The sequence below is a fragment of the Apteryx mantelli genome, chromosome 7 (genome assembly GCF_036417845.1).
Source record: "Apteryx mantelli isolate bAptMan1 chromosome 7, bAptMan1.hap1, whole genome shotgun sequence".
Lineage (NCBI taxonomy): Eukaryota > Metazoa > Chordata > Aves > Apterygiformes > Apterygidae > Apteryx > Apteryx mantelli.
Genome location: NC_089984.1, coordinates 11,224,017 through 11,249,038, shown reverse-complemented (window position 1 = coordinate 11,249,038; position 25,022 = coordinate 11,224,017). Strand labels below are relative to the sequence as shown.

The window sequence follows — 25,022 nt, the reverse complement described above, 5'->3', positions numbered from 1 at the left end:
CCTGGGCACAGCTCAGCACTGCTCTGATTAACCAAATTACAACATCAAAGAAGAATGACTGTGAGACCTCTGATTCAGAAAGAAATTTTCTATTAAAAAGTCATGATGGGGGGTTGTAAAGATGAGGCATAGCAATAATTGTCTTGAGAAACCCTGCTTAAGAGTAACTATCTCTGTATGGTCCTTATCTTCAGTGCATTGCAGCATTAATGGATTTTACAGCTTTTGGAAGAACAAGAAATATTATCCCTTTACTAAATCTGTGCAGACAGTTAACATGCTTATCAGAGTTTTAATGGGAAGATCTGCATAGGCATTCCAGGAACTGAGCCCTGTTTTCTTGTTTCCTAGTCCAGTGGTCCTTTTTCCTATAACTTTGTTTTTGTACATTATATCACAGGAACCCACGAATAGTCTCTAATGATAAACTTGTGCTTTTGGTATAAACTTCCTTTATTTTTCTTTTGGCTTAAGATACCACTTGGTACACTATTAATTTCTGGATTTAGTCTTCAGATACAAAAGAGGCTTTTTGCAGAAGCCTCAGGTCAGAATATCCCTTATCGCATTCAGGAAAATTTGGGTTTTCTCCTGCACTAGGGATATACAGAAGTTTCTTTTTATAATTTTCCTGGTTTTAATATTTTACATGTTTTCATAGAGTCAACAAAGCATATTTTATAGATCAAATAAGTATAACAGTCATATTTGCCAGCTTTGAATATTGACACGGCTATTAAGGGGAGCCAATTGTTCTAAATTAGATGAGATTTTTTTCCTCACTTAAAATTATTAAAGAGCAGACTCAAATGTTATCAAAATATTTACTATTAATAAAGTTTTTAATAACAAAGCATCCATAAAAATAAGTTATAAGCAAAACCAACCAACACATTGCTTTTCAGCAAAAAGCAAGTTTTCAGCCTTGAAGAAAAAAAATGACGTCTGCAAACTCTTTTATTTATAGTATTTTAAAATACTCCCAAAAATACTCACTGAAATTCTTGGAATTATGCTTAAATATATTTACTGTATATTATTTTATTCCTGGTACTAAGAATATCTTGGACTATAATTATGAAAATTATTCTATGAATTTCTTTTGACATTGAATTTAAACAGTGTAGATCTCAGTTATGTTGTGAAATGAAGATTTTTTTGTTGTGATGATGCAGAACCTTATACCCTTGTCAAAGCATCATCCAGTGTCAAGTTTCTTCATTTTTCTAAAGTTGAAGATTTGGGCAATGTTTGCTCTGCTGAGAGATGCATAACAACTCCAGATGTTTGACAAAAATATGAAGAAAGATTAATACATCATGATGGAAATTGCCTAGCTTATGCCAAAACTGTGTTGCAACTTCATGGAGACTAACAGATGGAAAAAGCAAAACATAACATAAAAAAAAAAAAAATTATATAATGGATTAAAAATTTGTCATTTCTAACAATGTGTGATGAATGTTTTAAAAAGTGATGTTACCACGAATATAATAATCCTAGAAACATGAATTAATACGGTTATCATTACCTTTTTTTTTAATAATAAAAAACACCCAGTTTGTCATCTGTGAAGAACAGAAGGTTTGAAGAGGTCTGAAAATGTGTGTGGTGTTAAGTTATGGCTCCTAAAATGAAAACCAGACAAGGAAAATACACTCAGTGCTGTATATGGACAATACAGAAAAGCAGTGCAAAACGTATAAGGTTTGGGGAAAGTATAAGAAACTTTCAGTGTTAACCAACGTCGAAGACAGTTCTGCTGCTTTTCAATATCAGTGTAAATCTCATTGTATGTAACACATGAATGTGCTAAGGGAAAAGAAGATGGAAACGAAAAGTGAATCCATTTTCAAAAGAAAGGAAAATTCAAATACAGCAAAATAGTCACAAACTTATCATCTAGGAGAAGTCTTTTTCCACCATACAGTACAGCAGTTCTTGGTTTCTCAAGACTAAGCCTCTATTTTCCTGCCTAAGCTCACCTCAGTGTGCAGTTGCCTGTTGCATGGTACCAAAGTTATCCGTACTCTGAAACAACTTGAATGCAACATTATATGCTTAGTAATGACATTTCAGTACTAAAAATGGTGATTCTTTTGGTACTGAAAAATAATTTTTATGTTGCCTAACATCTAGAAAACATTACAAACCGTGCTAACATGATAAGTGAGGTCAAATTATTGACAGATTTGAATCTTGGTTGGAAACTGGACAAGAGACAACTAGCTAGCTAGTCCCTGTGGCCCAAAAGATATTTTTGTGCAACTCTATCAATATTATCTTTGCCCCAGCAGTGTTTCTGCTTCCACCAAAGCAGTGACAATTGCCAGCCGGCTCAAGGCAGGGGTCATGGAGAAAGGCTCTTCCTCAGTATGCCTCTAGCATAGATTTATCTTCCATCTCTACTGGAAGTGGTTGCAGATGGTCCACTGTTGATTCAGCACTTGCTTTCCATCATACTTACTGTTGGACTTGAAATGCTAGAAAGGGCTATTTTTTTTTTTTAATTATATACACAGTTTCATGAGCACAACATTGACTTCTTTGCCTAGGAATGATTAACAGGGACAGTATCCAGAACTGCTAGTGTGGATGAGAGTTTTAAGCTTTTTTTTTTTTTCTTCTTCTTTTTTGTAAGGGATTTAAAAGTCACGACTGAAGACTGGAAATAACGCTTTTGGCACTGCTGGCTTTCTTGGCTGCTGGTGTTGTCTGCTCACCTCTCCTAGATCTTGGCTCTCCCATGTTTGGCTCTAGTTTCTGCTTTCTTTTGGTGAGCAGTCAAGTTTCAGACAAATACTACTGGGAGGATTTGAAGCTTTTTAAATTTTCAAGCAGACTTGTATCGCCATTGCTCTGTATGTGGATTTCAGCACTCTACAAACCACGGCAGTGAAGGTACGGATGCTGATGGTGATCATTAGCCAGTGTGAGAAATGAAATTTATAAGCACACCATAAACAGTATGTCGTGATTGCAAGGCCAGCTTAAATGAGGGCATAATTTCTTCAGCTAGGCAGGTTTTAATGAAGAATGAGCTAAGGAAACATTCATTTTCTTGTTTGGTTCAGAATTTTTTTTATACATTCATAAAAAGGAGCATCTGACCTTTTGTGCTGAGTTCTTACTGCAGTTTAAAAATATGATTATGTGAAGAGACTCCTCAGGGCACCTCCTGCAACCAATAATAAATACATAATGATTCATAGACAGGAGCATTTCTTAACGTCCACCCCCTTCCTCTTTAACAATTATTAGAGTACAACGGCACATTTCTTCCTTGCTTCCCATCTGTCTGGAATATTTCTACTGAGGCCAGATTCTGAGGCCAATGCATCCGTGATCTGCACTGGTGTATTAATGTGTTTTTTCCCTTTCCTGGAACTGCTGCAAAGACAAGATAATGAAACCCTGAAAACAAGATCACTTATGATCTAATTCATCAAGTACCTGCTCACTCTGTAACCATGTCAGGAGATGAGAGAACCTCTGGACTGAACAGATCTGTTGGTCCGCTGAAAACATGAAAAATCAAAAACTTTAAAATCCTCACTCTGCCTAATCATTGTGTGATGAATTTGGAAGCTTCAAGACATTTCACATCTGGTTATGTTTGCCGAGTTACTTTCACATGTTTCACATATTTTTTTAATTATACTATCTGGGATAAAGAGTGGCATTAAATACTGAATCAAGATGCATTTTCTTATAGAGGGTGGACTGGAAGTTGAGTAGTGGAGGGACTTTGTAACCTTGGTATACTTTGGGTTTAAGTGAAATTTTATGCAGATTTCAGAATGTGTATATACACAGAAACAAGAATGTTATGACAGACAATCACTGAGACTCTCTGTCCCTTCCACCTCCCTTCCCAAAAATAGATAAGAATTCAGTGTTTCATCTCTAAGCCTTTTTTTTTTTTTTTATCTAATTAAGATTTTTCCAAGCTCACAAAATTTGGCAGGAGACAAATGAATTTTTAATGGTTCCTGCAGGGAAATCATTTTCCAGTAAACAATCTGGTGTGTTTTCATGTGCTATTCAACATGGGAGGTGTGTGGAAATCTCAAAAAGATGTTGAAAGCTTTCTTGCTTGACCTCTGACTCTTCACCAGGTCAGTTTTTCTTTTTGCTTGAATGTAGTGATAGTTGTTCCATGTTTAAGCACAGAAAAGAGAAGTCCAAGATGGAGCAACACTCCCTTCCTCCACACACGCTGCGATCTTGCATACAACATTTCTTGAAACCAGGTTGTCCAAATATCTAGACCTGATCGTACACTAAGAAATGTCTGGTTGCTAAATTTTCACCTGCTCGGAGATGAGAAACTTGTGCTCCATGATGGACAGGCTCTGAATTTGTGTACCCCCAGGAGCCAGCTTAGGTCATGTTTCATGCTCAAGCATGGAAGAAAAAAAAAAGAAAAAGCTGTCTTTCTCTTGCTAAACTGCTCCTAAAAGCAGAGTTATTTCTATTCCTCTTGATCGAAGTAGGCTGCTCCCTGTTGGGTAACTATTTAGTAAAACAAAAGTAATGGCCATCTCCCAGTGGCCACTCAAGTCCACATAAAAGCGTGTTTCACTTGACATGGACCCACAGCCAAAGTGAATAGTGGCAAACGCTTGCTTAAGGCTGTATTTTGCTTTTGAAGCAGTCACAACTTTCATTGCATAACTTAATAACTCTTCCAGCACCATTTATTTTTATTTATACTACATGATATTGCTGTATTATACACAAAATGAGAAGCTGGATGGTCAAAGATGAGCATAAATGACTGGAAAACTGCGTGGAAGAGCTGCCACAACAGGCCTTGAATGAAGGAACAGAAAACACTGCATCCTTTGCTTGCTTTGCCATCTTTTATTAGATGGACTGGTAACGATTAACAGTAAGAGGAAGAAACCGGCTCTTGGTTGCGCGCGGTGTATTTTCAGGGCAAGCAGAGAGCACCTCCTTGGAAGTACGGGGCCGCTTTTAAGAAACATCACCAAATCCGTGCTCGGAAGGGAGAGGTAGCGTTTCATGAAACGTTTTTATCATTTCACCGTACCGAGCTCACGTAAACGTGGCTTCGTGCCTCTACTGAGAAAGCGTTTGGAAGTTTTCAGTTTGAAAACCCATGAACTACAGTGTTTCTGGGGAAAAAAAAAGGAAAAAAAAAGAGAACCCCCCCCCCCCAAACCCCCAAAACCTCAGGTTTCCGCCTGCGGTCGAGGCACCCTTCGGCTCTGCCCCGCTCAGTTGCACAGACCCGGTTGCACGGGCCTTTTCCCACAGGGCGGGTTCGCTGCTCCGTCCTACGAGAGCCTCCCAATTCCCAGATGCCCTCCCGGTGGCGGGGGCTCCGCGGTGGCCGGGACGCACCGGACGCTGCTCGGAGCAGGGGGGCATCTGGGTAGCGCTGCAAAATCCCCTGCGGCCCTGCTGTGCCGCCTGCTTTGGCTGAAATTTGGAACACCTGCGCTGGGAGAAACAGCAAGTTTTTTGCTTTGGGGAGGGGGGCACTTTTAGGGAGGTTTTGGGCCTCCCGTTTGGCAGCTGAGCCCCCAACGAGGCGCAGGTGGGATGGGGAGGGCGGTGGGGGATCACACGCACCTGGGGCCGCCTGTCGCCCTGTAAAACCCCCCGCTGGGGCCAAGGCTGTGGCAGCTCCAGGCTTGAGCTCTGCTGTGCTCCTGCAGCCACAAAAAATAACTATAAAAATAAGCGTGGCTGCCCCAGTTGTGTGGTAATGGGGGTTTTTGCCAGCAGTGTGCTGTGCTGGGGGAGGCCCTGCCATGCCGGCCCTGTGGAGGGGCACCAGGCCCTGGGGCTGGCCCGTGCCCCCTGGAGGTGAGTGCCCCCAAGACCCTCTCTTTTCTCCTTTCCTTTCCTTTCCTTTCCCTCTCCTTTCTCACCTTTGCGGTGCCGTGTCGTGTGGGCTGGGCCGGGCAGCCGTGCGGGGCCTGTGCCGCCTCGGGAGGGAAAGAGGAAAACCCCTGATGGGGCATGGCCAAAGCTGCCCAAATCGCGGGGGGGGTTGTTTGTCTGTCTGTTTGCTTGTTCGTCCTAGAAGCACCCCCAACTGTCACAAGAAATAGCCGCGGGGCAGGCTGTTAGCGATGCCGGTGGCCTGCGCGGAGCCGGTGGCCGGAGCGGTGCGAGAATCTCGGCTTTTGGCCTTGTGCGGACCCGGCTGTTGTTTTTAAGGGCTTCGCGGCGCCGTCCTCGGCAGCTGAGGGAGGGAGAGTAAAGGGCTCCCGACTAACCTTCTTCTTCTTTTTTTTTTTTTTTTTTTTTTTTTTTTTTTTTTTTTTTTTTTTAAATAGAGGGCTTTTTAAGAGATGCTGGTCGATAGTGTTGCCGGATAACAGCTCTTGCCCGTTTTGGAGGGAAACGGTTCACGGCGCGTCCCAAACGTAGCACGAGGCCGCTTGCAGCTCCAGTCCGGGTCGTGAGCAACGGAAATCCTCCCCGTAAGTGTTGCCGATCGGTCAGCGAGGTGAAGGATTTTCCCTTCCTTTGGAGGTAGCAGGGTAAAGCCGCGCTCAGTGCAGCGTTAGCAAAAAAAACTTTTTTTTTTTTTTTTTGTAGCTGAACTTGCTCCAGGGAGCGGGACCAGCGCGTTGCGCTTCAAACCCGCATCAATGTCGCTGCAAATACTTAAGAACTTGAAATGCGCTTTTACAAGATCACTTAAAAGCCTTGCGTATTTGAAGACTAGTTGCCTTGTAACTAGTGACAGAGGAGGAATGTGCCTATTGCTTGTTAAACTTTCTTCCTTTCTCCTAATTCTGTAGTTAACAACATTGAAATACTTCAGCTGTTACCCTGTTATTTTTTTAACCAAACAGAAGAAAAAAAAGTTTTTTGTAGCGTAGACACTTCTGTGATAAATAACTCTGTACTTTATAGGGTTTGTGGAATTGCCATAAATTCTGCTTCAATTTTTTTGTTTGATCGCATGATTTATGTAATTTCAGGAAGGAAGGGAAAAGACCAAGATGAGGTTAGAAAGCCAGCGACTGATGTTTTATTTCAGTAAATGTCATAGGGTATCCTAAATAACTTTAGTTAGGGACTTTTTTTGAGAAGCTGTGGTGCTTTGGCAGTGATGGTGTTCTTGTGAGTATATTTATTCTTGCTTTTTTCTCTGGTTAATATTAAATTGAAATGTGGCACTGGAAGCTGAAGATCTAGTGAATCGTGTGTTCTTTCTACTAAAGCTTAATGTAGATTAAGTGTTTTGGCAAAGCCTTGTTGCAAGAATTTAAGATAAGCATGTGTGTTTTCTTTCTTTTTTTTTTTTAAGTATGGAAAGATATTTTTGCTCACATCTGTGAATGCAGGATTTTGATACAGGTTTCTACAGTTTGCTAGTTGTTTTGTTTTGAATTGGAAGATTAGAAAATGGTTCATCTTCAGAGGCCTTGAAATGGGAGAGAAGATCTTCCTGGTAGTAAACGAGAAAAACCTTTTTTTGCTCCCCAAGCAATGGAGGAGGGAGGGGTAAAACTTCTGTTAACTGCATTATTCTGTGCAAGTGCTTTAGCTGTGAAGTACTAAAGGGGGGGGAAGGTGACTTTGTAAAGCCTTGCTTGCTTGAATTAGATGACAGCATAGCCAAGGGACTATCTAGTGCAACATCCTGCTGCCAAAAGCAGTGACTATTCCCTAGAATTTCCTCATGGGCTCCAGTAAATCATTCAGAGCTTCCGGATGATGGGATCAGCTGTCAAATTGATATTTTTAAAGTCATTTTTATGCTGAAAATATTGGGGGGGGGGATTTGGTTTCCAAAAAAAACTTTTTTTTTTTTTTTTTTTAACCCCCAAGTGCCTCTGCTGAGCTCACTGACGGCTCCAGAGCGCACGGTGTTGGCGGCTGCCGGAGGGGCCCGGGAACGGCCCCTGCGGCGGGGAGTCACCCCGCGCAGGGGCTCGCTCTGCCGCCGCGGGGTCCCTGGGGCCCGGGAGCAGCCGGCAGCAGCCCCGCTCCAGGGCAGTGGGGAGGGAGAGGTGGTAACCTCGTTTCTTTTATCTGCCCTAATCCCGTCCGAGTGAGATGCACAGGTGCGTGGTGAAGGCAGTGTTACTGCCTGGTGTTGTCCATGCAGGCACCAACAGTAGAACGGGGTAAAACGAGCTCTTCAGTAGCTCAGGCCAGGCTCATCCCTGGTGAATACAGGTTGCAACACTCGCCCACCGAGTGACGTTGTGATGGTACAATGCTGGGAAAATGCTGTGTGGTTTGGGGGTTTTTGTTTGTTTTTTTTAATAGAAAAGTTGTTTTTGTTGTTCAACTCTACAAGTTTTCTTTCAAGTTCTCCAAGAAATCTCCTGAGTTTCCCCTTCCCAACCACTGCTGGTGTTGATTTGCAGTTGACCCCTGTGGGATGAAGTCATGAGGAGAAAGTTCTTGTTTCCCTGCGTCTGTTTTCCTACGCAGCCTTGTTGCTTTACTAATCCCACCAGAGTGGGAACGTATTTCAAGTCCGATGGCTCCTCTTACGTTAGGAAATCCTCCCACAGCACTGACCTTTCTAGGCACTGTTTGTTGACTTACTGGAACAAGACCGTTCCAGTTGCTTCGCGCTGGCCTTCAAAACAGGCAGACACTTGTGTGTGGCGGCCACGTGCCCTGGGAGATGGGGACAGCTCGGTCCCCGTCCTGCTTGCGGAGTCAAACAACAGCACAAGAGAGACGCTCTTGGCCAGCAGCGACTCTTGCCTGCGTTAAAACGCGTGGCCAGGCAGCTTTGGAGAGACGTTGCTTCTAATAAATGGAGGTGTTTGCTGGCAGGAGACTTCCGAGCACCCCGCACACAAGCCTGTTGGGAGGTGGAAGATGGGTCTGTACCTGTCAGCCTGGCCGAAAGAATCGGAGCAGGAGCATCCGATTAAAAAACAACCAACCACCAACTTCCCTGTTTTCTAATCCACCCCCCCCCCCCCCAAAAAAAAAAAAAAATAAATCCTGGGATGGGGGGAGGAGAGTATTTGGCATTTCCCTGCGGAATGTAATAATCCCAAACATGGCTCGAAAGCACTTCATGATCACACGCTGGCACTGGTTCGCTGCGACCGCTGCCAGTTTCCCTCCCACGCATGTTCGGTCTCGAAGGTAATGTGATTCTGGATGCTGGACAGTTAATCAACTGCAGGAAAATTAATGTTTTGGAGATTGTTCTTGTGTTGCGAGGTGTTTGCTGTTCAATAAAATGTAGCACGCTGTCACGTATAGCATACTTGCGCGACCCTGCTGGCCGCCTTTTCTGTTGGCTTGTGTTTTTGGCTGCGGTTTAGCATTTCTCAGTGTTGAATTTCTCTCTTCTGCTGCCGTTCCTGCGTGGAGGATGGGAGGGAGGGACGAGCTGTGCTGGGGAAGGGAGCTAAGTCCAGACCGCTATGGCGCTGCTCTTCTCCAGGGCTGTGGGAGAGGAGAGCTCGGTCGTCCCCGGGGAGCTGTGTGCAGCTGGGGGAGACACGAGCCGCTTGGAAACTGTGTTTTGAACAAGCTTGTGAGACTACTGCGGGGAGAGCCTGGTGAAGGGGTGCAGAGGGTCACCTGTTAGGGGGTGTGCGGGTGTGTTTCTTTTGGTGGTTTTCATGCAAATGGGAGACTGCAAAGGCTTCTGCGAAGGATGGCAGCAGCCTTGCGCTGCCTCCTCTCAGCGGTGGCAGCAGCTGGGGCTGGCCACCCCTCTCTCTTTGAGGGCACTGCTGCTGGTGCGTTGAGACCCCTCCTGCAACAGACCCCGCTCTGTTCAAGGTGAGGATCACCGAGCAAGAGTGGGGAGGCCCTGGGCTTTCTAAAAACACCTGCTAGCAGCTGCGCTGGTGTGGGAAAGCCGTGGCAGGGCCATGCGCATGAGGGCAGAGCTGTAGGCAAGCAGGAGAGGAGAGGAGGTCCGCCTGTCGGTCTGGGACCTCAGGTTGTGCAGACCTAACTGTGGCATTGGGACTCTGGCACGTGTGAGCTGATGCCTCCCTAGAAGGATCCCCCAAAGGTGTTCTTTTGCTGTGTGTGTGTGTGTGGGGGGGAAGCTCCCCAGAGAAGCACGTGAAATATTTTGCTATCGTTGCCTGGAATTTGGGTGACAAAAGTGATGTCTCCTTTCCGTGAGAGCAGTCTGAGGAGTGGTGTATGAGCAATGTGGTGCATAAATTGTATGACGGTAGTATGTGCGTGTGGAGCACATCAGTGCCCTGCGTGGCCAGATGTGCAACCCCCAAAGCACTATCAGTCTGCATTAGCTCTTGCTTTGGAAAGCCTCTGTTTGCCTTAATTTTACTTCACTTATATCATTTAAGTAAATATGTGAAATGGATAATCAAAGAACAGACCAATGCGTATCTTCTAATATAATATCCTGAGGAGATTGCAAATAATGCACCCTGGTTGTTAAAGCAGGATTTTTCCCATTGGCTTTGCATAGATTGGAATCTCCATTACTTTACCTTTTTCTAAGTCATCTAAATAATATATTTTCCAACTCCCTGACATTTGAAGAACTTAACAGTAATTTTGTTTATTCATTTGCAAATTCTTATAGAATTTGGCAGCTCTGCTAAACTTAATTCTCTTGGGCACTGATCTCGGTCTTTGTAGAGTACCCACAAAGTCAGCGTTGGAACATTATGGGCCGAAGCTGTTCTTGTGAAAGCTCTTTCCTGGTACGTGGAGTGCCTTTAGGAACTTAGAGGAAAAATATTCATGCGGCGTGTCATTTTGTGCAACAACTTTTTTGTTGTTGTTGTTGACCTTCATTTTCAGAACAGTCCTCTTTCTGCACGCTGTTTAAATAGCTGGGGAAGCTCCTGCCAGCCCAAATGGCTGATTAACATCAAGCAGTTCTGCTAAGCGAGCGCGGTGTGGTGCGGCGCGGCCCGGGCAGCTGGCGTGACGGCGCGGGGAGGGGGGGAAGGCAGGAGCCTGCGGGGAACACGCTCCGGAGCTGCGCTTGCCGACCAGGAATGGAAGCCGCAGCTCAGAAAAAGCCGAGGCATGTGGTTTTAAGAGGTATGCAATTTTAGGCTTGTCCAGAAACAACTGAGGTGAATTTTGAGAGGGATAATTTAGCAGAAGGAAATCATTCTCCTCCCACCCATGAATGCAGGGAGGGGAGCTGAGACGGCAGCAGAGGAGGGGGGATGTTTTGTACTGACACGGCAATAGCTCTTTGTCTGGAGAGCAGCACAGACTTTCTGTCCCTGTTTCAAAATAAACAGATGACTTTGGATGCAGGAGAAAATAAAGCAGCTCCTCAAAGAAGCCATTGGCCGTTATCACCAGTAGAGCTGCACTCTCCCTTGCCACATGGAGAGCAAAGCTTCATCCTGGTCGTGTGCAAGAGCTCTGAGGAGAAACTCAATTTCCTGGCGCTGGCTTTCCACCCGTGCGGGAGAGGAGCCCAGCGGTCTCTTGGCTACCCATCCATCCTGACCGTGTCGGCTGTTGGAGCTTGAACTAGGAGACCGCTCACCTTAGCAGATAAAAGCGGTGTGATACCACTGAGGAAGGAGAGTGCTTGAACTCTTGCTCCTGCGTCCTAGAAGAAAATCACTATGAAGTCACTAGGGATATTTCCATGGTTAAGGAGCAAATGGAAAATATCAGCATGGGAAGAATTTTAATTGTTAGGGTGTTAACCTTTCCTCACCAACGAAACTGGTCCCAGCATTCCTCGCTGCTGTTAGGGGAGCCAAAATACAGTCACAATTTAATTTAAGCTGACCCTTTATTACTTTTATATCTTAATATTTGTCTTGGGTGCCTCTTTAAAGTCCTGTCGATAAAGTAGAAATTATTGCACCCAACCAAGAGATACAGGATCTCAAAAGTCTTCCAACTAATGCTGCAGAGTAGGCCCTGGCTTTGGAAAAATGCTCCGCAGGTCTGAACCTTAGTGGTACTTGTCCGTTACAGCTTCCTTGGGTGGTGGGTGCTCAGGAGATCTGGTCGATGTTTGGCCTTTCTCAAAGCAAGGCTTGTTAGCGAGCCAGTCTGCTACTCCACCTATTGCAAAATGTTAATTTTGTGGTGTGGTTTCCCCATGAGTGAGCTCTCCTCTCCACCCATGTTGTCCAGCAGACCAGGACTGATTAGGCTGGTGCCGCAGGCCGATGCAGGGATTTTAACCTTTTTTGGAGTTGAAAAATTCTTCGAGTCCTATGAGCTCTTTGAAGCATTTTTGGCCCTGGGAGCATCCAGGGGCTGTAAATGGGAATTGCGACTCGTGAACAGTGCAGTAGTGAGGGCCACAAACTCATAACTCGCTGTCTTTCTAGATGACAATAAGTAACAGAGGTACAGCAATAGATTGGCAGTGGCTTTTGTGCCTCCAGCAAATAAAAAGTTTTGGTTCTAAGATAATATTCTGTCTAAAGGCTGGGTCAAAACGACAAAACTTTCCCTGCTCCTTTCCTCTCCTCCTAGCTTCTCATGTCCCCTCCAGTGTACCACCGTAGCTGGCACTTACTGTAACAAAATCTCTGGTTTGCACCTCTGTACCTCGGTGCTGCACCACCTGCCCCTGCAATGCCTCTGGTTTCCAGCCGGCCCAGGTGAGACGCCGCACGACTCAGTGGCTTGTGGTACGGAGGCACAATGAGGATGTTTGGAGGTGGTTTTCGTGAGTCGGTAGAGCAGCCTCTGTGCACTTCGCTATATCTGCTGGCTGGATTACATTTTCAGGTCTTGGCCATTAAATGAAGCCTGGACTTGATTCTCGCTGCCCTCCTTGGAGAGAGACTTGGCATCCCATGGGCCTTTCTGGAAGCTTCAAAGAGCAAATATGTTCAGAAGCTCCCTACACATAGAGGACCAAGCCTACCTAGGGTATCATTTCTTGAAACCCTTCCCAGCAGACGTTTCCTTGGGGCGTACCGGCTGCCAGGGGCTGCACAGCTCTTGGCTTGCCCAGGACCTGTGCAAATCCTCCACTGTTCCTAAAACCATGTTGTGCCACAAGTCTCCTTCCAGCATTTGCAGTACGAAGAGAGATGCATACCAGGACCAGTTCAAGCATTTATTTAAGTCCTTGCAGCAAAAGTCAAATGTAGGTTTCCTTCTTTCTTACAGAACTATAACGATTCAGGCTCACTATACAATAAAAGGCAGATCAGTTCACAAAGTCCCAGGGAACACCCATACCAAAGCAACCTGGTTAATTTTAATATATCCATATGCTGCTTTCCACCACTATTTTTCCCCATCTTCAAGGTGGCCCTCTTGCAAGGCCAATTTGCCTGGAAATAAATGAGACGAACTCTGTGACTAATGGCTGTAAAGCAAAAAAGCAAAAAAAAAAAAAAAAAAAAATCTGTTCTCAGTTCCTCTGCTTAGGTGTGAAACTTGCCAGATGGTTTTCAAACCTTGTAGGTGCTTAATTCCCAGGAAAAAGTCTGGTCTGTCTCTACAGTAATGAACTAGCTTTTTCAGAAGATGTTAGTGCTATAAGAAAATAAAGGCTTTGCCCATCCAAGCGGTCATTTCCATTGCACTGTCATCATCCCTATTGTAAGGTAATGCAAGAGGCAACAGAATGAAATCTAATGTGATAAACTGATGTATTTAAACTAGCAAAAAAGGCGTTCTTGATTTACTTAACTTCCCTCAAGAAAATCTAAGAATGCCTTGAATTTTTTTTCTACCTTTGGCTCAGCCTGTGCTTCCTCCTGTCCAACGTCCGACTGGTGATAGCCTGTGTGGAGAAGGACAGCTTGACTAAACCCTGATAGGAAATTCCACTGACCCTTTAGATTCCTTTTGTAACAGCGATGGCTGTTGGGTGTCGCTTGTATCCGAGGCATCCGTGCTTTTTGTAGCCGTGGAGCAGGAGAGCACCGCTGCAGCATTTCGGTGCGTGGCCAGTGGAGCAGGGAGGCGGTGGGGGCAGCAGGATGCCTCTCCCTCAGAGGCTGTAATTTCCATCTGTTTCCCGAAGGGCTGCTTCTGGCGGCGCCCGGCTGCCGCCCCATCTCGCTGCTGCCCTGCTCACTGTGTTTCCTTTCCTTGTTGCCTGCAGGTGTCTTTAGGCTGGAGCTTCAACACGGTCATTTTAGTGGTTGCTCTTCAGAAATACTGTCCTGTGCTGCCAGTTGCTGCCCTCGCTAATCTCCAGATCCTTTTTTCTCTGTTAGTGCTGTGCTCCTTCCAGACCCCCAAAAGTACAGGCTGTCACCTCGCCCTCCTTTTGAGCCTGAAGGCTGACCATGGCCAGGTCCGTGCAGTTGGCTGGGACATGCGTGGTGCCCCAGCCCCGAAGCTTAGGGAGCCGAGTTTGGAGAGGAGCCCTTGTGGCCTCGAAGCTCTTGCTCTTCCAAGCTCACTGCTGTGTTGACGCATGCTAAATTGCTTATACTAATTCATATTTATTTAAATCTTGAGCCAACAGCTGTTGCAGTGCAAATCTTTTCAATCTAAATGTATTTATTGTTTTAAATGTAACTCAGCTATGAAAAGTCAACTGCAGATCCTGTACTGCTGCTGAAGGGTATCCAGCAGGGTGTGGGTGAACTGGTAAGCTAATACTTGTTGTTGTTCTATGCTTCTCCCCCACCACACACCCCCTCCCCAAAAAAGAGCAATGTTTAAGTGGAATCAGGGATGTCTTCTTTAGAAACTGGGTTTACTGACTTGCCCAAAATGACGATGTCACAGCTTTGCAGAGTATGGTGCTTTATTTCCACAATGGGGCCTGAACCACTTTTTTATATATTTATGTGTGTGTGTGCGTGTGTATGTGTGTGTGTATATATATATGTGGAAGAATGGTTAAGTGAAAAGGGGCATGATCTCTTAGAAGTGAGCAATCCTGTCTTCACAATAGAGGGAAGATCCCACGGCTATGTGAACTGTCCTTGAGCATTCCTAGACCATTACAGAAGGGGAAGGCAAGTAGTGGTAAACAAGTAAAGGAGGGGGCTGACAAGCCCCTCCACGTGAACAGCAACTTTGCACCAATCGTGTATTCGCCTTAGGCACGTGAACAGAGACTGTAAACCAATCATACAGCTATTGCTAGTGCATGCTTATTGCTTGTCTATATATACTCTGTGTAAGCTCTAATAAAGGGAGAACGACCATACTCATATTGAGACTCATCGTTACTCCGGGTCCGTCTCCCACTCCGACATATATACACACATGTGTGTGTGTATGTATGTATGTATATATTTCTATCTTAAAGTTCTTGGTAGTCCAGGACAGGAAGCATTATGTTGTTAGTACATTTTAAACATAATTAGTATTTTTGTGGAAGGATCATGTAGCTAAAAAGTTGGTGTTTTCTTGCAGCTAACTTTACTTGCTTGGAAAGCAACCGTGCTTCAGAGTTATTGGAGGACCCGCATGCAGTGCGGTGTCGCCGTGATAGTATCGCTGTGTGTGAATCGATGTGAGCTGTAGTGCGTCCCTGAGCACCAGGTTCACCTCTGGACATATTGCTGAGAACCGCAGTGGCCTGATCTGTTAGAGACTTCTTCTTGCTTGAGATTTGTGTAAATCGCTTTTTGCGGTAATGCTCTAATATCGGCACTTCTAAAAACATTTACTATTAATAATGAAAATATTCTGGTTGTGATGGGAAACTTTGCTGCATTTACAGAAACTATGTCAAGGATAGAACAAATTCGCATGTTATCAGCCAGGATTGTTTTATTTTATTGTCATTCCTAAAATAGCTGAGAGTGAAAAATGCCACATTTTATCAGGACTTTAGGATAGCTTTCTATAGTGGATTTTCCTTCCTTTGAAATATTCTGCATGATTAAATTTGCACTTTTTTTTTTCCACAGCAAAGCCTGTAAGTAAAAACTAGAAGTAAATAATGTACATATTCTCCTTCACACACAAACCCACGAGTTTTGGGGTTGTTTGATTTTTTTTTTTTTTTTTTAATCCATTTTTTTTCCATGTGTTGGGAAGCTTTCAGGAACCTGATACCGCATTCCTGCATGCATTAAGGAAGAACCAATATCCCTAGGCTAAGGCATAAGCAGTTTACGGATGTCTTAATGGTAGATAAACATGGGCCGGTGTTGTTTCTCTATTTCTGCTGGAAGCTCGCTAGAGGTATGTAAACAGTGCTTTGAATGTTTTAGACTGTCCTGGTTTACATACGGTATTGGAAGCCTTGGAGAAAGACGTGAGTGCGAGTCACCTTGCGGTTGGGGATAATCCCGCCGCACGAGGGTTTCCTCGGAGGAGGAGCTCGGCTGGGCCCGCATGGCTGGGCGCCCTCGGTCCCCGTCGAGGGGGACGGGCCGCCAGACGAGGGGTGTGAAAAGGGGGCAGAGTGCTGCTCACGCGCGTTTCTCTGCCGAACGCGCCGTAAGTTCCTGGGGCACGGACGATGCTCTGTGAATCAGATGTCAAGAGCTTTTGACGTGTAGGTTGGGAGCCCCTTGTTGCCTGTTAATGCTTCGAGTAAAGACGATGGATGGGAGTTTCCGTGGCTGCAGAGCTATGCCGCTTTTTGGTGGGAGCCTTTCCTGCAGGGCAGGTACATGTGGACACCCCTCTGTGCGGCTGGGACCCCTTGGGGTCTCTCCCACCCGCAGTCACGGCCCAGTGGATTACTCACTACGGGTTAGAGGTGGCAGGTTTAATTTTGAACTGTCCCACCCTTATTTCATATCAAAAGTGCATGAATGACATCCAGAACACAAAACCTGTTGTTGGGAGCAGAATCGTGCCGCTTCCTTCACTTAAGAAAAAATCCTTATTTGTGTTAAATTCATGGTGAGCCCTTAAAGCTCAAGTGGAAGGTGAATCAGCATGAGCATTTCTCATAACCAAAGCAAATGTATTTTAAGGTCGGGGTAAAGGTTGTAGTGTTCATTTCTCCTTTATCAGTGTTTCTCCGTGTTTTCTAATTTTCTTCAGGCTGGAAAATAAAGTCCCCAGATGCTGAAAACTATTTCCCTTCTGATGCTTCCGCTGTGAGCCCAACAAGGAAGGTATACTATTCTGATAGGAAACCCGTTCTCATTAATTTGCAAATCTGTTTCCAGCTCAGGCACTGACTTGACTCTAGTTCAGCAATAAAGCAGTCTCCAGATGTTTGAGTATGGTGATAATAGCTAAGTTCACCCATTTGTTGTCAAATTATATCCTTTTTGGACTGCAGTTAGTGTTCTTTGACAGACAGCAGCATATTGGGAACCTGGCTGTTCGGTGCGAGGGTGATGACAGCCGCTCAAACTCATAAATCTGTTTTTCAGATATATGCATGTATGTACTGGAGAAAGAGTTAGACCTTGGATGCACAAATCGGTAAAATAAGGCAACGTTAGCTGCCTAATTTCTGAGTTGCTTTGCTAGAGCATTACACTGTGCGCTTAGATATAATTTGCTCTCCGTTGTCACAGTGAGATTGTCTTTGCCATCACCGTTTTCAAAGACTGACAGAGTATCAGTCGGGTTCCCTGTTTCCCAGATGCATTAGTGCAGGCGTACTCGAGACCAGCTGCATTAGCTCTAGCAGTTAGGTCTCTCTCCACTTTTCTTCAGTGCCCTGGGTATTTAGCAATGTCTCTAGTCTCAGGTGTAAGGGTCTCCCAGCTTAGGTTTTCAGGTCCTTTTTCTGGTTCAGAAAGGGCCTAACCTTGGCCTTGAGAAGCTCTGGTAGATGCTACAGGGACTTTGGTTTACAATTGCTCTTTTCCTGAAGCTCTGTGGCCTGCTTTGTTTCCATTTAATTGCATTTCAGCCCAAGCCAACTTCATTAATAGTTTCCCTCAGGATATCAAACAGCAGTATATCAGATTCCTTACTGAAATCTGTAAATGTTAAACTGTCTCAATTCATTTCTTTAGTCTTTAACTTTTTTAGTTTCTTTTAAAAATGCAATTAAGCTTGTCTGGCAATATTTTCCTTTAATGAACATATGTTGTTTGCTTGTCAAGTTGTGAGTCACCTTGACCTCATTTTGAAATAGCATTTCACACTTTGTAGTGAAGAAGATGCTCTCTTGCCACATCGCCTGTTGAAAATTCACTTTTGATGCAAGCCTTTGGAAAGTTTAATTCCAAATTACAAAACAACCACAGTTTTTTTTTGTTTTTTTTTCCCCTCCCTCTTCACAAACAGCCTCTCTGTCAAGGAGTCTACTAAGTGGGCTTCTTCCAACCTGTGAAAATTGTGCTGCTGCAGCGGAGCAGAGATTTGTGGCAAGAGCGCACGGGAGGGGAGAGGGAAGGGACAAGCCTGCAGGTTGCATCCCATGGCTGGGAGACGGCGCCAAGGCTGGCGCAGGGTAGAGCAGATTGCCAGGCAGGAGGAGACAGTTTCCCAGCGCGTGTGCAGTGAGCTGCGTTGGTGGTACCCATAAGGACTGTGTGGTGATCTGCCTGCTGGTTATAAAAGTCTTGGGCTTCATAGGTCAGCTAGGCAGCTTCTTAGCAGGGGCTGTGGAGGAATCGCTGTTTGAGATGTACTACTAATAATATGAGATACAAGGGAGTGAGTCTGAGGCAAAATTTTGTTAGTACACGAAGTTCTCCATGGTAGCTTTTTCAAAAGTGTGCCCTGCACTATGTGTTGGGCCAAGTCTAAAAAGCGAAGGAGGATAGTTGAAAAGATGGTCCTGGTGTGCAAAGTTTGGGCTTTTGGGGAACTGGGACAACTTCTGGAGCTTAAGAGTGCATGATGTAAGAAAGACGGGCTTTGCCTGAGCCAGACGTGGTTGGTTACGGTTACTCTGGTGGCACTATGCATCAACCGTGCATGCAGGGTTTTTTTCAAACTGAAAAAGCACTTGCAAAAGCCATTGTGTATAGAAGACTGTACAAATCTGGGTGATGCATTGCGAGGAGGTGAAATAATGCAAATCCTGTAATCCAGGGAAAAAATGATGGAATTTAATAAAATTTGTGAGGGAATAACAAAGAAGGTTGCCAGTAAATAGCCCCTGATAATCACAGCACGTAAAAATAGGCAGATCAGAACCAAATGGAAATACATTTTATGTACAAATGGTGTAGATCTAAAAAACTCAGGTGCATGAAATTGAATGCCTGATTTAAATGCAAGTGTAGATATAAAACATATATCAGAAACTTGGTAGAAGTGGAACACTAATAAGAAGAAACAAATCATACGGACATGACAGCTCTCACCATGAGAAGTCATTACTCATGAATGTATCGGGGGGGGGGTTTAAGGTGTCAACAAGAACAAAACAATTTCGTTAGTGTATTTGGATGTGTAGAAAGGTTTTGTAAGTCCTTCAGCGCATCTGCCTGCAGATACTAGTCTGCTGTAGGATAAGAGGGAATGCTTTTTTTCATGGATTAATAAGTGTAAATAGATGAAGGGGGAAGAAGGGAGGAGTAAATGGCCAGTTTTCATGCGGGAGGGCGCTCTTTGGTGGGAATCCAGAGCAATCCAGGCTCTTTGAACTCACAAGCGTTTGGAAAAATGGGTGATGTCTAGTGAGTGACACAGCTTGCCAAAGATTTCAAATTATATGGGACAGTTCAAACTTCTGTTATTCAGGATTGTTCGGGGTGGTTGGACTGAGGTTTTTACAATTCTGAGTGGCTAGATTTAAAAAAAAACAAAACAAAAAACCCACCAACGCAGGTATTTTGTGTTAACAAAAACTCCGTTTCAAGTCAAATAGCAGTAGAAAACAGCTCCAGTGGTACAAACCCTGGGCTGGGCTCTAAATGAGCCATTGCCATTTTGGAAAGAGGCAGTAAGGTCATTTTGGGTAGTTGTCTGAAAATGTCAGCGCAGTGCTGCTAATTAACCTAACCAACAAAGTTTTCCTCCCTGATGACCAACAGGCCAGGTTTGCCTTATAAGAGGTTTCTTGCTTTAAGTAAAGGATCCTGCTCACTTTATCATGTTAAGTAAGTGAAGTTTCATTATCATTTCCTTGTGCTTCCAGTTGAATCCTCTAGCATTCGGGCATGAGTCAGCCTTCCAGTTTCAACGCGTGCTGTCTTGTTTCAGCACCGACCTAGTTCCTAGTGCAAAGCTTTTGCTCTGAGTTTTCCGAATAGCTTTCTGTTGATATTTTCTTTTAGTCAGTTTGTACAGAGTTTCTTAGTGTTCGAAACTTTCACTTCCTCTAGATCAAGGATTTTTTTAATCCAGTGGAGATCTAGTGCTGGTGAGTATTTTATGTAGCTGAGGTGATACATGGTTTGTAGACTCGGTGGCGTTGGGTAGATTTTCTTGAAGGAGTTTCTCCTTCTGCTTTATAGACCAGTTATCTATAGTAGATATTTCCAGCTTGTTCTGTTTGCTCAGTTTTCTCTTGATATTAGTAGGCTTGGATGCAGTTTGAGAATTGTACTGGAAACAGTTATTTAATAAGAACAGTAAAACCCATTTCATAAAACTTTAATTTCTGAAAGATTAGGTCTTTATGAGCTTTTGTTTGGAGGTTGACTGCATGGTGCTTAAAATCAACCTGTCTTAAATAATCAAAAAGAACCTTCTGGTTGAAAAGCCTCTTGAAATCTCCCATGCGATTTTCACAATTTATTTCATTTTTTAAAAATAAATTTTAGTATTTGCAGTATTCTGAAATGGGCATGAATGTTTAAATCATGCTTGGCCTGCTGACCGGTGCAGCGGCTACGACGGAAGAGTCCCTTGTATTCACTGACTTGAGAACTGTATAGGAAAATAACAAAAAAGTGGTAAATCTTCATCTTCCTTTTCCGGATCATTACACGTTGAGAGCGAAACGCACTCCCTTCACATTTGAGCCGGGTTTTGCTAACCCAAGCTGCTGAGCAAGTGAAATTTATCTCCTTGAGGAGCTGCTTTTAGGATTTGTGCCCAAGAGCAGCCGGCCAGACCAGGTGCCTGAGCAGCCGTGGGGCCCAGCACGATGTAGAAAGAAGGGAGGCAGTAGATCATTTGCTGTATGTAATTAAAGCAGTAAAACGAAGTGTAGCCCCAGGTTTTCATGATTGGATAAGGCCTCCTAGATGAAGGGTCTATCTGTATAACAAGCCATTTTTATATAGAAATATATACAGCACAGAAGCTTTTCCTTCTTACTGCTGACATTTATTCAGCAGGTTTTTTTCCTGAAGATTTGTTCACTCCATTGACTGCACAGATGCATTTGCTATTCTGTGCTGAACTGACCCAGGTTTAAAAACCCTCAGAGGGTTTTTCATTGGAGTCGCTTTTCATTAATGCTTTGCTGATAATCTATTCAGGAAGATGGAAGGAAATAAGTCATTTACTCTGTCATTTAAAGAAGTTGCTTGGGATTAATAAGGTTGTTATTTTTTCATGGAAATTGTAATGTCTGACCTTTTAAAGAATGGGTTTATTGTTCTGACAAGATATCGAAGACCATTTCGGGAGCAGATTATTTTCAATCAAAATCTTTTTTCTAAGTTTTATCTTATTCTTAAGGAATGTAAGTTATTTTATTGCTTACGGTCACTTATGTCAAACCACTGAGATCATAAACAAGAATTTAAACAGAAGGAAAAATTAGCTACTTTTTCTCCCTTCTTCTCTTCTTCCCCCTGTCCCCTCCAGGCCTGGTACGATGTGAATGCAAGTTGTAAATAAGATAGTACACTTCTTAGAAGCAGGTGTTTCCTGGTTGCACTGGAGCTCAGCTGAAGCTTCAAATGTAGAACACGAAGACAGAATTATCTCTATACATTAACTGCTGATTACTTATCTTAATCCAAAGAATGGTCGCAACTGTGCAAGTCACAAATACTTGCTTTAGCTTATTTTAAAACGAAGCTCCTTCCCCGCATGTATAAATCCTTCTGAGAAACACACTGGTCGGCCTGAATTCCAGACAGCCCCTCCGAAAGGTAAGCCCAGAGCCCTGCAGCAATTGCTTTTCCTTTAATTAGGAAAACCATTTATTGTCCTATTTTTATCATCCTCTCAAAATGTCTCGGGAGCATCCTCCACTAAGTGAGAGCTAATTGGAGTTGAAATCCACCTTCCTGTCTCCCATCCCTTAGATGGGAAGATTAATGTAATGCCTTGCTTTCAAGTAGGAATCAAGTCGGAGGATCTTCAATGGGATCAGGGAGGAGGATTTGACTCTTGCACCATCCGGTGCACCTTCCTCCTTGGGGTATCCGCCAGCATATTGCTCTCCATTGCCTGCTGGCGTTCCAGCAAACGGCAAGGAAGGAAACTGTCTATCCCCGTGCGTTCGTGGCACGCACGCCAAAGGCTCTCAGCGGTGCTGGATCAGCACTCGCCGGTTTGCTCCTGGGAGCTGTGTGAGGACAGAGCCAGGCCTGGGGCGGGAAGCGCATCCCCGCATCTCCCTCCGGCTCTCAGCTTCTTCCCCGTTGAGCCGCGCGCTGCCTTCTGCTGAACTGCGGCAATTCCCGCCCGTGTTGTGCGGCGATAGCCCCCTTTCCCTCTCTGGCTACCCTTCCCCTTCGTGGTTTCAGGCTCTTGCACGGTGCTTTTCCGTCCCACCACTTTTGGGCAGGGGAACTGCATAAGGACCGAGAGCATTCCCGTCTCTCATCTGCTTTGTCCCAGCCAAACTGTGCTGACCTGATGGAAGCAATTTCTGATTTCTATAGGTGTAAGTAAAAAGGGGCTTAGGTGCAAAAACACTCATTTGAGCCTCTCGGAGATGAAGTTATAATGAACCCCCTTGTGCTTTCTGCTGCTAGACTTTCAGCTCGTCCACAGGAATGAGAGCATCCAAAAGGAAAGTGTGAAGAGTCTGGGAGGGGGGGAGAAAGCAAACAGGAAAATATTTTATTCCTTGAATGCCAGCCCCCCACATTCCTCTCAATCTCTGTATAACCTTGGTTTCCCCCGGTGTCCCAACGGTCTGTGACGTTTAACTCCATGTTTTGTAGCGCACGCGTGTTCTGCAAAGCAGACGCAGTGTCTGTCTTTGTGTCTGGGAGGCACCTAACGCGTTTATGGCATTGGGTGTCAAGTAAGTAAGCGTTATCTGCTGGGAGAGCTGCAGAGCCCTTCCCAGCTCAAACTCCTCCTTAGGCTGTCTTCTGTTTGCTTTACCTACTCGGAGAGGAGACCAACCTCCCTACTTTTCTGGCGCCACCCTTGCAAGTTGGCAGAGTTGTGTATATATATATTTTTTATATGCACACACACATATATGTGCGTATATATATACTTATGTATTAGTTTTGGGTAAGCTAATGCAATTGTGAGAACTTCTCAGTTATTTTTTTTATTGCCATTGGCAGGGCTTGAAACCGTTTGAAATGCAGCCGTGGTGGCCTGTGCTCTGTAAGAAACAGGGGGAAGGAATCGGTGCCTGCCAAATGGAAAAGGATAAAACTGGCGTAATGATATGTTGCAATCGCGCTGCAAAGCCTACCACAGTAAATTACTGCTGTAACAATCTCCTTCCTGTTGCGAAAGGCTCCAGCCCAGGCTTTCTGGTGTCTCTCTTCTTGACATTTCGCCGCTTGAGAGGAACTCTCTCTGCGCCCCGGGAGGAGTGTTGTTGGGGCGCTAAGCTGTGCAGAAGACAAACTGCAAAGCAATGGTGGGAGGTGAAAGGGGCAGGTGCCCGATTTTGGGATGGGGGATGCTGCCCGCAGGACCGGCGTGCTGTCGGTCCACGGCAGCGTTGGCAAGGTTTATTCGGCGCGTCTGTTCTTGCAGTATAGGTTCACCCCCCGGCGCCGGTTTGCTTGTGGGTGTTAGTGTCGGGGTTTGTGGGTCTCTCCAGGCTCTGATCATGATGCCTGTGACATTGCCCGTGGGAAATGAGCCGCAGTTCCCGCTTTTCTCTGTGACGGGCGTGTGTCCTCTCCGCAAACATCACCACTGTGTTTGACACAAGGTCGTATTTTTGTTGGCCCTCTGAACGAAGAAGTGAAAAATGGAGAGGGCCAGAAAAAACGAACTGCTGTCACAGTTACCCAGTGATCTCCCTAAAGAGAGGGGAGAAGGCGACAACCGCAGTGTGGGAAAGCTTCAGGGCTGCTGTCCGAGTTGTTTATGTTCTGTGGGGAGAGCGGTTTGGGTCTCCTGAATTCAACTGCATGTTTTAGAAAGAGTTGTTCTTCTATTTGGGGGAAAGAGGATGGAAAGACCGCTCCTTGAAGGGCAGAGCAATGATATCCCAACAGTTTGGGAGGTGTAAGGCGAGGGTCTGTTGACAGCGCTTTCCAGAAAAACATCACACAAATCTTCATCTGATGGCTAGAACTAAAACAGACAAATCTTGGAAGAAACTCAGTGCTGCCTCGTGCCTAAAACCTGAAAACCAGCCAGTGTCCCTGGGTCAGGCACCCAGGCTGCAAGTCCGGCAACCAAGGTGTCCACCTCCTTTGGTTAAGTTGGAGGCCTTGGCCTGGAGGACGCTGGGCGCTGGAGATGACACGTGGCAGTCCCCGAGAGCTGGGTGTTGCAGAAAATCGCCTTTCCCTAGGCGCTCCGCAGAGCGAAGGCTGGGGCTGCCCCTGCCGCTTTGCTGGCGGGGCCCGTTCAGCCGGCCCGAGCGCTCCACGGCCGAGGCCTGCTGTGCCGTTTCCCCTGGATATGAATGGGCTCCTTCTGTTTTGTTCCTCTTGGATAGTGTTTATACAATTAGATTTGCGCTTTTTCTTTTTTAACATGGTTAGCTTCCTGTGCCTGAAGCTCACCACCACATCCTTGCGCTCCCCGAGTCCCCAGCCTCTGCTGCCTCCAATAATAATAATAAAACGTGAAAAAGCCTGTTTTGTCCTCTTTACAGTTACAACAAAATGGATGTAGCTTTAGCTGTGCTTTTCCCCTCGGATACCTGGCAGTGCTCCCTTCCTCTCTCTCCAAGTCCTCCCTGGGAAGAATGAGCACAGCTGATCGCCAGGATAAGGCTCTGCTCCGGGGAGTGTGTGTTGGCCAGGGTGGGTTTTTTTTTTTTCTTTTCTTTTCCCCCCTCCTTTCTTCCCTTTGATCCTCATCACTCCCTACCTCTTGTGTCTCGGGCGCATTTCGCCTTCTCCAAGTTCAAAGCCGGCTGAAGGTGCGGGCCGGGAGCAGCTCCTCTCCCCCAGCCCAGCAGACCAGGACACCCCAAGGGCATTTTCCAGTGTTAA

The 25,022-nt window shown here is 45.1% G+C and overlaps 1 protein-coding gene across 3 annotated transcripts in view; it reads left to right on the top strand.

Annotated features, from left to right (window-relative positions):
- The first annotated feature begins 6,346 nt into the window (after positions 1-6,346).
- PHYHIPL (phytanoyl-CoA 2-hydroxylase interacting protein like) overlaps positions 6,347-25,022 on the top strand; it is a 133,947-nt gene continuing 115,271 nt past the window's right edge. Inside the window, exon 1 of one of the 3 annotated variants that reach the window (XM_013955925.2) lies at positions 6,347-6,461. The gene's annotated coding sequence lies outside the window, so the exon portion shown is untranslated. Of the gene's footprint in view, positions 6,462-10,962; positions 11,008-14,482; positions 14,509-25,022 lie in introns of those variants that run through there. The other 2 variants (XM_013955924.2, XM_067299790.1) reach the window with 2 other exon arrangements.